This window comes from Martes martes, assembly GCF_963455335.1.
Source record: "Martes martes genome assembly, chromosome: 8".
NCBI classification, from domain to species: Eukaryota; Metazoa; Chordata; class Mammalia; order Carnivora; family Mustelidae; genus Martes; species Martes martes.
The window spans coordinates 92,087,558-92,100,252 of NC_137895.1; the positions used below are offsets into that span (position 1 = coordinate 92,087,558).

General features: G+C 40.8%; 1 protein-coding gene across 7 annotated transcripts in view; it reads left to right on the plus strand.

Annotated features, from left to right (window-relative positions):
* Positions 1 to 332: 332 nt before the first annotated feature.
* Positions 333 to 12,695, plus strand: part of RBMS2 (RNA binding motif single stranded interacting protein 2) — a 94,137-nt gene continuing 81,774 nt past the window's right edge. For 3 of the 7 annotated variants that reach the window (XM_080812381.1, XM_080812386.1, XM_080812387.1), the window contains exon 1: positions 335 to 609. The gene's annotated coding sequence lies outside the window, so the exon portion shown is untranslated. Of the gene's footprint in view, positions 610 to 9,175; positions 9,227 to 12,695 lie in introns of those variants that run through there. The other 4 variants (XM_080812383.1, XM_080812385.1, XM_080812388.1 and 1 more) reach the window with 3 other exon arrangements.

Here is a 12,695-nt window from a genome sequence, read left to right on the forward strand (position 1 = left end):
AGAATGTGGGAGGGAGGGGTGGGGCCCAGTGGGTGGGGTCCCGGAGCAGGGGGAGGGGCCGGTCCCTAAGTGTCTCGGACCACTGCTAAATGCACTCACGCCCCCCTAGACAAGGGATGGGCGGGGAGTGGATAGGAGAGAAAATGGGGGGGGGGGCGTTTAGTGGGTGGTTTTAAAAAGGGCGGTGCCCGAAGGTGGGATGGACAACATCCAGGTCCAATCATCGGGGAAGCAAAGACCTTGGGGGCGGAGAAAAGAGGAGGCTACCCAATGAGAGCAAGGCGGTGGGCCGTCCGCGAAAGCCTTGTGAATTCCTCCGTCCGGGGCACCTTGCGGCGGCCTTGCGTGCGGACGTTGAGGGCGGGAAAGCCGAGGGTTGGGGCTTTGCGAAGCCTAGTGAGCTCTCGGAGGACTCGGCGGCGTTAGAACGATGGCGCTCTCGGAGGGAGAGGGGAGGAGTACCTGTCTACACTTGGATAAGAGTGAGCCCTTTTCAAGAGGCCGCCTAGTGACATTCAGCATTGGAAGGCCAGACCCGAACACAGTAACCCGCCGCGTCGAGCGGCGATGGAGGTCAAATGAACGCCTCGTCTTCGGCACGCGGCATTGGTGAGTGAGGAGTCAGATGGCCTGAACGGAAAATAGCCCGACCAGAAACAGCCCCGGGCACTTCAGGGAGGGCCTGAGCTGGATGAAAAGGTCATCCTGTTGGTTGCTAGGTTGCCTGGGTTCTCATTTCAACTCTAACAGTCATTTGGCGGCTGTTTAGGACTTGCATGTTCTTGACTGGGCCCTTACTTAACACATTTTATAAACCTTTAAGTGCTCCCAAGATTTTAGTTATTTTAATTGCTTGCCCCTGTATTCCTTACGGAAAAGAGGTGATCTAGAAAAGGAATTTTGAAAACTAAGGAAATTTATCATTTGCAACTAGGAAAACATTCATCTGTGGTTTTGCAGTGCTTAACACAGCATCTATGTTTAATAGAAACTCTGTAAATATTAGTTACCATCTAGTGCTTATGGTGGATTTTATATGGTCTATGGCTCCCACTTACCAGAGACTTCAGAGTAGTTACAGTTAGTCCCATTTGGAAGATGAGAAAACTAAGACTCAGAACTAGGACTTATTTGAATAAGGTAACCCAGTTGTAATTTAATATCCGAGCCAGGAATCAGACTCAGGTAAGTCTCTGACTACAAGGCTTTCTTCGTCATGAAGCTCTTCCCAAAATTAACCAATTGAATTGGATTATCCCAGGAAATGACCCTATCCCTAAAGGAAGCGTTTTATGTGAGAAACGTTATGGTAAGGTACTGGGAGTTGTCTAGAGGCTGTATCACAAACACTTTTCTTTCTTTCTTTTTTTTTTTTTTAAGATTTTATTTATTTATTTGACAGAGTTCACAAGCAGGCAGAGAGGCAGGCAGAGAGGAGGAAGCAGGCTCCCCGCTGAGCAGAGAGCCCGATGTGGGGCTCAATCCCAGGACCCTGGGATCATGACCTGAGCCGAAGGCAGAGGCTTTAACCCACTGAGCCACCCAGGTGCCCCACAAACCCTTTTCTTAAACAAACAAACAAAAATTTTTTTTTAGGGGCCCCTGGGTGCCTCAGTTGTTTAAGCAACTGCCTTTGGCCATGATCCTGGGGTCCTGGTATCAAGCCCCATGTCAGGCTCTTTGCTCAACAGGGAGCCTGCTTCTCCCTCGCCATCTGTCTGCTGCTCTGCCTGTTTGTGCTCTCTCTGTCAAATAAATAAAATTTTTAAAAATTTGTAATTTCTCCATCTAATGTGGGGCTCGAATTTACAACCCTGAGATGAAGAGTTGCACACTCTACCTTCACTTTTCGTTTAGGGATTAAAATGAGCATCAAGGGCATTTGGGAGAATAAATATCAAAACTATTCTCTGGTGTGTTTTGTAGAAAGGCAGTTCTCCTTTGCTTTGGTTAGGGATGGAGGGTTTTTTTTGGGTTTGAAACCAGATAGAGTGACCTTTCTTTTGTTTGTTTTTCCCTCTGGCAGTCATACCATATCTGCCCTATCTCCTATTGGGACTCTCTCTAACTGAGGAACTCAAGCTTGCTCTCAGCTGCCTCCTGCGTGGCTTTGCCCATGACTTTAAGAATGTTCTGGTAGGGGCACCTGGGTGGCTCAGTTGGTTAAACGTCTGCCTTCAGCTCAGGTCATGATCCCATGGTCCTGGGGTGGAGCCCAGTTCCGGCTTCCTGCCCAGCAGGGTGTCTGCTTCTCCCTCTCCCTCTGCTCCCCAATACTTGCTTGTGCTCCCACCCCCTCAATAAATAAAACTTTTTTTTTAAAAAGAGTTCTGGTAGTATAAACTCAAGCCAGCATTAGTTTTTCCAAATATAATAAAGCTAATCTTATCCTTTTCTCACAGGAATGTAATTTCTCTGAAGCATTTTAAGCTGTCAAGAAAGAGATACCATATGTTAGGGATTTCTGAACATTACCTAGAAGTTATTTGCTTCCTTTTATTTCCTCCCCCTGCTTTTATGAATTAGCCTTAATTTTTTTTTAAAGATTTTATTTATTTATTTGACAGAGAGAGATCGCAGGTAGGCAGAGAGAGAGGAAGAAGCAGGCTCCCTGCTGAGCAGAGAGCCTGATACGGGGCTTGATCCTAGGACCCTGAGATCACGACCCGAGCCGAAGGCAGCGGCTTAAACCACTGAGCCACCCAGGCACCCCTGGATTAGCCTTAATTATAATCAGTAATGAGATCCTCAATCTTCTTCCCAGTTCTCTCTGACTAGAGGAACCTGTTGAGCAGTGAAGTAAATCTATCTGTAGAAGGGAAGGCTCTTAGCATAGAGAACTAGCTTCCAGCTGCCCTTTGACCTTCGGTTCTTCTTCCACTACAGTATTGGTAAATTTACATGAGGATGGAGCATGAACTAGTGACTTGGGAGACCCACAATATTGTGTAAAGTATAAAATATTCAAGAAGAACAAGTTTGTCATTCCAGGTGGTTAAAGCTTGGCAGTGTCAGATCCTTTTTTTTGTTCCTGATTTGAAAAAGACCCATCTAGTTAAATCTGTGCAGAAGTATTAGCCAACTGTGACATGGCCAGCTAGAAATGAGGCTTTCCATAATGTGAAAGAAATCTTCTGTCATGTCTAATAGTAGGTTTTTAGGTCAGTCCCTGGTTCTGCCAGGGTTTTGTGGTGTATGGAGGAGGATTGGTCTTAATGATTTTGAACCTAAATCAGAAAAGCTAAATCCTCTGTGGTACAAAATTGGAAACTTGGTTTGTGTTTGGGGAATGTGTTTGTTATGATTTAGAGATTCTCATTCGTTCTACTCCTTAGATTGTAGCTAGGCTATTAATTAGTGCAAATGGAAGATTTCACATAAACTTTTTTTTCCAAAATCTTTGTCCTGCTAATGTTATTATTGGTGCACATGCCTTCCTGCTTTAGTTTTTCCATTTGCAAAAGATAATCTGGTTAAATATTATATATTTATATATATAATATGTGTATGTGTATATATATTATATATATTTATATATATAATATATGTATGTATATATATTATATATATAAAATAATACAGGTTAAAATATAAGTCCTGGGGGCTCTGACATCATCATCTTCCATTCATTCAGTGAGTATTTATTCATTGGCCTATCGTGTCCTGGCCTGGAGCTAGGGAATCCAGACGTAAAGCAAAAACAAACAAAACCATTTTCTGGCTATTGGAAGAAATGAGAAAGCAGTGCTTGGGATACCTGGGTGGCTCAGTCAGTTGAGGGTCTGACTCTGATTTTGGCTCAGGTCCTGATCTCAGGGTTGTGGGATCAAGCCCTGGGTTAGGCTCCAGGTCAGTGCAGAATCTGCTTGTCCCTCTCCCTCTCTTTCCCTTCCCCGCCCCCCTGCCAATCACATGCTGGTTTGCTCTCTTGACTAAATAAAATAACTTGATGTTAAACCTTCACGGAGTAAATGAAATTTCATGTAAATTCAGATGTATCTATGATCTATCCCAGTGTATGTTTCTAATTCCTGTTCAGTTTAATAATTACAAAACTAAATTTTATAAGACTGAAAAAATATACACATGAGGATGTGAAAAAAAATCATAATATATCACCACACTGGGTCAAATTTACAATGCCTAATACATATTGTCTCTTTTGCCAAATAATCTCTCTGTAAATTGGTTTCTCTGATGGCCATAGAATAGATTATAGCAAGTGTGAATCATTATAATATGCTAAGAGAATGTAAATTTTGCCAGGGTCCCTAAAAGATTTTTAAAAACTTTTTTTTTTAAGATTTTATTTATTTATCAGAGAGAGGGAGCATAAGCAAGGGGAGAGGCAGCCTCCCCCCTGAGCAGGGAGCCCAGTGTGGGATCCATCCCAGGATGGGATCATGACCTCAGCCAAAGGCAGGTGCTTAACTGACTGAGCCACCCAGGCATCCCTAAAAAAACTCTTAATAGACTAAAGCGAATTTGAAAGAATTTGAAACAGCAAAAAGAAAAAACCTTTAGTGGATGGTTGTGGTTGGTAACATTTTTTTTTTTTTAAAGATTATTTATTTATTTATTTGAAAGAGAGAGAGAGACAGCGAGATAGGGAACAGAAGCAGGAAGAGTGGGAGAGAGAGAAGCAGGGTTCCGGCTGAGCAGGGAGCCCGATGCGGGGCTTGATCCCAGGACTCCAGGATCATGACCTGAGCTGGAGGCAGAGGCTTAACAACTGAGCCACCCAGGCGCCCCTGGTAACATTTTAATACTTGTTTTTTTAACCTAAAGACCATGAAAGATGTTTTCAGAGTCTTGTGTTACCACACAGTAAACAAAACCATTCTCTAAAAAACTACGTAAAGTTAATTTTAACCACATTCATCTACTTAACACTCCTTAAACTATAATTTCTCAAGATTTTATGTAATTTGAAAAATTTTACATTATCCACTTTTGCCTCTCAGTTTGCTAAAGCTGCTATTATAACTCTCTTATTTTGGGAAATTTAGAGGAAACAATTTTAATTTATTTATTTTTTGGTTTTTCAGGTTTTTATTTAAATTCCAGTTAGTTAACATATAGTGTGTTACTAGTTTCGGGTGTAGAATTTAGTGACTCTTCACTTAACAACACCCCGTGCTCATCTCAACAAGTGTCCTCCTTACTATCACCTGTTTAACCCATCCCCCTGCCTACCTCCCTTTCGTAAAACAATTTTAGATTATCAGGTAATATGTATAGTAACTACCACTTAGGTAAGAGATTTTCAAGGGTAAGTGTATTTATTTGCTTATTTGCATTTATTATTCCAGTTTAGTTCAGTTTAATTTAGATGAAAAAGTACAGAAGGTACCAAATAAATTTATGGTGTATGAAAATGATTATTAATATGAGATTATTAAACACAGAAATTGGAAAAAAGTAATATGTATACATATTTCTGTGATAGTTACTGACAAGAGTGGTACTTGGTTTAAAGTTGTTCTTTTTTTTTTTTTTTTTAAGATTTTATTTATTTATTTGACAGAGAGAGAGAGATCACAAGTAGGCAGAGAGGCAGGCAGAGAGAGTGAGAGAGGGAAGCAGGCTCCCTGCTGAGCAGAGAGCCCGATGTGGGACTCGATCCCAGGACCCCGAGATCATGACCCGAGCCGAAGGCAGCGGCTTAAACCACTGAGCCACCCAGGCGCCCCTAAAGTTGTTCTTAAGTATTTTTGTTTTGCACAGTTCTCATGTTATTTATAACAGAATTAAAATGATTTAAAAACTAGGTTACTAAGGGCACCTGGGTGACTCAGTTGGTTAAGCGACTCCCTTTGGCTCAGGTCATGATCCTGAAGTCCTAGAATCGAGTCCACATTGGGATCCCAGCTTGTTAGGGAGTCAGCTTCTCCCTGTGACCCTCCCCACCTTCATGCTCTCATGCTCTCTCTCTCTTTCTCAAATGAATGAAATCTTAAAAAAAAAAAAACAAAAAAACTTAGGAAACTCTATAGGATCACAATATTTAATATTGAGCATAGCCGCTCAAACAGGGGGAAAATACAGATTGTAAAACTTATAAATTAAAATTCATTGCTGGGACTATTTTATGATTTTATTTACTCATCTGAATTTTGGTTCAAAATTTAGAAGGTACAAAAGGGCCCAGTACCCTCTTTCTCTTATAAAAGTGTCCCAATTTGGGGGTGATTGGATGGCTCATTCGGTTAAGCCTCTGCCTTCAGCTTGATCCCAGGGTCCTAGGATTAAGCCCCATAGGGAGCTCTCTGCTCAGCAGGGAGCCTGCTTCTCCCTCTACCTCTGCCTGCTTCTCTCTCTTCCTGTGCCTGCTGCTCTGCCTGTTTGTGCACACTCTCTCTTTGAAATCTTTAAAAAAAAAAAAAAAAGGTGTCCCAATTTGGACAATATGTTTTATGGTTACCCTAGGTATTACAGTGCTGCAGTGAGTAATACTAAATATCTTGTCATTTTGGAGGTTTGCAAATATAACTCGAGGATAAATTCCTAGAATTAGAATTGCTGAGTCAAAAGATATATATGTTTGTAATTTTGATGTTGCTAAATTGCTTCCATATTGGTCATGTTATTTTATAGTCTCACCAGCAGTGTGGGAGATGCTTGCTTTTCTGCCCTCATCTCAGGTGATTATCACCTTTTTAAAAATGTTTCCCATTCCAATACATATGAAATCATTTCTAAGTGTTTGTATTTATTTTAACTTTTTATAAATTACGAGGTTGAGGATCTTTTTGTAAGTTTAAGAATTATTTGTTTTTTTATGAATTATATATTTCCCCGTTTTCTGTTAGGTATTAGAATTTTGATATTGATTTATAGGAACTCTAAACATATTTTGGAAATTAGCCTTATATAAGATGAGTTACATACATTGCCTTTCCTTGTCTTGGTTTATCATTTGACTTTTGGTTTTCCTTTTGTGGTTTTTGCCATGTAAGATTTTTTCCCCTTTAAAAAAAAATATTTGGGGCGCCTGGGTGGCTCAGTAGGTTAAAGCCTCTGCCTTCAGGGCGCCTGGGTGGCTCAGTGGGTTGAGCCTCTGCCTTTGGCTTGGGTCATGATCTCAGGGTCGTGGGATCGAGTCCCACATCGGGCTCTCTGTTTGGCGGGGAGCCTGCTTCCTTCCTCCTCTCTCTCTCTGCCTGCTTCTCTGCCTGCTTCCTCCTCTCTCTCTCTGCTTGCCTCTCTGCCTGCTTGTGAACTCGCTCTGTCGAATGAATAAATAAAATCTTTAAAAAATTAAAAAAAAAAAAAAAGCCTCTGCCTTCAGCTCAGGTCATGATCTCAGGGTCCTGGGATTGAGCCCTCAGTTGAGCTCCTCCCTTGGAGGGGAGTCTGCTTGTCCCTCTCCCTCTCTCTTTGCCCCTCCTCATGCTTGTGCTCTCTCTGTCCATCTTTCTCTCAAATAAATCTTAAAAAAAAAAAAAATGGAGGAGAACCTAGATTTCAGGGAGGGTGCTTTTGTTTGTTTTACTTGTATGTATGTTTTTTATTTTTATTTATTTTTTATTTTTTAAAGATTTTATTTATTTATTTGACAGAGATCACAAGTAGGCAGAGAGGCAGGCAGAGAGCGAGCGAGGAGGAAGCAGGCTCTCCACTGAGCAGAGAGCCTGATGTGGGGCTGGATCCTAGGACCCTGGGATCATGACCTGAGCCGAAGGCAGAGGCTCTAACCCACTGAGCCACCCAGGCGCCCCTGTTTTTATTTAAAAAAAAAAAAAAATCATCGAGGCACTTGGGTGGCTCAGTGGATTAAAGCCTCTGCCTTCTGCTCAGGTCCATGATCCCAGAGTTCTGGGATCCAGCCCCGCATGGGGCTCTCTGTTCTGCAGGGAGCCTGCTTCCTCCTCTCTCTCTCTGCCTGCCTCTCTGCCTACTTGTGATCTCTGTGAAATAAATAAATAAAATCTTTTTTTTTTAAATAAATAAAATCTTTAAAAAAGAATCATCAATATGCTGGGGAAGGTAGCTAGTAAGACAAAAAGGTTGAAGATAGATCAATACTACTTACTAAGAATATAGGGAGAAATAGGTAGAAAACTTGAGAATGGTAAATATTTAGAGTAACTATTATGGAGACTAAGAGAAAATTCTAGAGTCTTATAGGATTGTTGGAAAATAAGAGCCTGCTGAGATTAGAAGATTTGTAGTTTAGACATTTATGCAGAAAATAAATACAATAATTTTATGTGGGAGTGCTATGAAACATTCAAAGAATAGATAACCCCAATTTTATGTACTTTATTCCAAGAAATTAGAAAAAAAAGGGAAACTTCACAACTTGTATTGTTAAATTAGCATAGCTGTTGTTACCTCTACCCTCAACATGGGGTTAGAATTTATGACCCCAAGATCAAGGGTTGTATGTTCTACTGAGTGAGCCAGCCAGGCACCCCACTTAGTATCACTTTAAAACCAAAAGCACATTAGGATAGTATGAGAAAAAATAAATAACAAAAATACAAATGTGAAAGTCATTAAAACATGTATTTATGGGCGCCTGGGTGGCTCAGTGGGTTAAAGCCTCTGCCTTGGGCTCAGGTCCTGTTGGATTGATCCCCTGTATTGGGCTCTCTGCTCTGCAGGGAGCCTGCTTCCTCCTCTCTCTCTCTGCCTGTCTCTCTGCCTACTTGTGATCTCTGTCCATCAAATAAATAAATAAAATCTTAAAAAAAAAAACCACACATATATTTATGACCAAGTAGAATATATCTGAAGGATGCTAGAATGTTTTAACATTGGAAAATATGCATAATTAACCACATCAACAGACTAATAGAGAAAATCTATTTGATCTTCCTGTTCATTGCAGAAAAAGTATCTGATAAAATTAAATGCCTTTTCCTTCCCAAAGCCCTTAGCAAAACAGACAAGAAAAGGAACGTGGTCATAAACCTGATAAAGAGCTTATCAGGGAGGTTCCTGGCTGGCTCAGTCTGTACAGCCTGGGACTCTTTTTAGAGATTTCTTTTTTCTTTTTTTTTTTTTTTTAAGATTTTATTTATTTATTTGACATACAGAAATCACAAGTAGGCAGAGATGCTGGCAGAGAGAGGAGGAAGCAGGCTCTCCCCACTGAGCAGAGAGCCCGATGCGGGGCTCGATCCCAGGACCCTGGGATCATGACCTGAGCCGAAGACAGAGGTTTTAACCCACTGAGCCACCCAGGTGCCCCCAGCCTGGGACTCTTGATATTGCGCTGGTGAGTTCAAGCCCCACCTTGGGTGTAGAACTGACTTTAAAAAAAAAAAATAGAAAAGAAAGTTTATCAGGGAACTCGGCCAGGAGTTAACAAGTTCTGATAACTATTTTATTGGACGTCTTATTGCCCAATAAGAAAAAGAAAGAAATGGTATAAGGATTATAAGAAACAAAAGTGTCAATCACAATGGTATTCATTAGGAGAGTGAATGTACAGATGAATTGTTGGGGCTAAAAAGAGAATTCAGGGGTGCCTGGGTGACTGTCAATTAAGCGCCTGCCTTTGGCTCAGGGCATGATCCCAGGCTCCTGTTCAGTGGGGAGTGTGCTTCTCCCTCTCCCCCTGCCCCTGCTGTTCCCCCTGCTTGTGCGTGCGCTCTCTGTCAAATAAATAAATAAGCAAGATATTTTAAAAATAAATAAAATAAAAAGAGAATTCAGGGGCTCCTGGCTGGCTCAGTCTGCGACTGCACTCTGACTGCACTCACTTGATCTTGGGGTTGTGAGTTTGAGCTCTGCACTGGGAGTAGAGATGACTTAAAAAAATTTTTTTTAAAAATATACTTTATTTATTTATTTGACAGAGAGATAGAGAGCACAAGTAGGCAGAGCAGGAGGGAGAGGAAGAAGCAGGCTGTCCACTGAGCAGGGAGCCCAGCCTAGGGCTCTACCCCAGAACCCTGGGATCGTGACCTGAGCTGAAGGCAAACACTCAACCATCTGAGTCACCCAGGCGGCCCTAGTTGAGAGATTTTATCATGAACAGATATCAAAGATTTTGTCAAATGTTTTCTACATCTACTAAGATAATCCATGATTTTTTTCCCTTTATTAATATGCCATATCATTACTTGATTTTTGGATGTTAAACAAGCCTTGCATTCCTGAAATAAATAGCAGTTGGTCCTGGTGTTAAACTTCTTTATATATGTTTCAGAGTGCAGTTTACTAATATTTTGTTGAAGTGATTTACCTTTGTATCCATAAAGGATATTTGATATTTTATATAGTTATTTTTTTTCTTATGATACCCAATCATTTTTCAACCTAATGGTCTTAGTAACCTTTCTTTCTTTCTTTTTTTTTTTTTTTAAGTAATCTCCACACCCAACGTGGATCTCAAACTCATGACCCTAAGATTGAGAGTCTGATGCTCTACCAACTGAGCCAACCAGGAACTCCTGGTTTTAGTAATCTTTGACAATCATTGCTTAGATCAATTGTTTTGCTAAGGATTGCAGAGTAAATGGTGCTCTTCTGTCATTCCTTATTTCTTTATTATTTTGAATTCTTCTTTTAAAGAAGGACTTTGCTTTATCAACTAGGGATAATGGTTCATATGGAAAAGATAGGCTATTTGATTTGTTTCTCTTGCTAATTTTCAGAATAAGTTGGTTCCATAATATGCTTTAAAGGTGCTCAGTTAGGCTTTTAAAAACTTATTATGAATTTATGAATTTTAATAATTTTGATGTGTTTACATTGTTGATAGTTTTTTAAAAAATTATTTTATTATCATATTTTTAAAGATTTTATTTATTTATTTGACAGACAGAGATCGCAAGTAGGCAGAGAACCAGGCAGAGAGAGAGGAGGAAGCAGGCTCCCCGCTGAGCAGAGAGCCCGATGTGGGGCTCGATCGCACGACCCTGAGATCATGACCTGAGTGGAAGGCAGAGGCTTTAACCCACTGAGCCACCCACGCGCCCCTAAAAATTATTTTATTTTAATGCTCAAGTTGTCTTATCTTTAGACACTGGAAGTTCCATCAAGTTAACTCTTGAATCTTTTGACACAACCCTAGTAGTTTGTGGGGTTTTTTGATGGTTCACATTTTTTTATTTAAAATAAAAATATTTGGGGCACCTGGGTGGCTCAGTGGGTTAAGCCTCTGCCTTTGGCTCAGGTCATGATCTCAGGGTCATGGGATTGAGCCTCGCATCATTGCATCATCGGGCTCTCTGCTCAGCAGGGAACCTGCTTCCCCCTCTCTCTCTGCCTTCTTGTGATCTCTCTCTCTGTCAAATAAATAAAATCTTTAAAAAATGATTGAGATTTTCCAGTTTAATACAGAAAATGGTAGAGCTGGGTTTAAATTTCAAACTTCTGATCTTACTATATACCTATGGACAAATGCTATGCTTTGTTTTCCCTGTATTTGCTAGAGGTTGCTTGACCTAGATTACCCAGGAGGCGGCAGTGTTATCTTAATATTCATTGAGAATTCACTTACCCATTGGATGTACTTAAATGGAAGTGGAAATTGTATTCTTTCAGCTAATTCTTTTTTTTAAATTAATATATAATGTATTATTTGTTTCAGGGGTCCACCTCTGTGATTCATCAGTCCTACATAATTCACGGCATCACCATAGCATACACCCTCCCCAATGTCCATCACTGAGCCACCCCATCCCTTCCACCCCTTCATTCCAGCAACCCTCAATTTGTTTCTGAGATTATGAGTCTCTCATGGTTTGTCTCCCTTTCTGGTTTCATCCCATTTCATTTTTTCCTATCTTTCCTCATGATCCTCTGCCTTGTTTCTCAAATTCCATATCAGTGAGATCATATGATAATTGTCTTTCTCTGATTGACTTATTTTGCTTAGTGTAATACCCTTTAGTTCCATCCATGTTGTTGCAAATGGTAAGATTTCACTTTTTCGATGGCTGCATAATATTCCATTTGTGTGTGTGTGTGTGTGTGTGTGTGTGTGTGTGTGTGTATCACATCTTGTTTACCCATTCATCTCTAGGTGGACATGTAGGCTCTTTCCATAGTTTGGGCATTGTGGACATTGCTGCTATAAACATTGGGGTCTTTCAGCTAATTCTTTTTTTTTTTTTTTTTAAGATTTTATTTATTTGACAGAGATCACAAGTAGGCAGAGAGGCAGGCAGAGAGAGAGGAAGGGAAGCAGGCTCCCTGCTGAGCAGAGAGCCCAATGTGGGCTCGATCCCAGGACCCTGAGATCATGACCTGAGCCGAAGGCAGAGGCTTAACCCACTGAGCCACCCAGGCGCCCCCTTTCAGCTAATTCTTGAACATAAATTATGTTTTAATTTTAAGTTAGCCAGATAAGGGTGCTTGGGTGGATCAGTTGGTTAAGCGTCTGACTTTGGCTGAGGTCATGATCTCGGGGTCCTGGGACTGAGCCCTGCAATGCTGGGGTCCCTGTCAGTGGGGAGTCTGCTTCTCTCTCTCCCTCTGCCCCTCTGCTGCTCTTTCTTTCTCTCGAATAGATAAAATCTTAAAAGAATAAATTAGCCAGATATTGTTATATGCTAGGGATATAGTAGTGTACACGAAATAGTCCCAGTCCCTGTCCTCATCAAGCTTATGCTTCTGGTAAAACCTCCAAATGACTAGTGTCCTTATAAATAATGTAGATTGATATATTTTTTTAAAGATTTTATTTGTTTATCTGACAGAGATCACAAGTAGGCAGAGAGGCAGGCGGTGAGGGT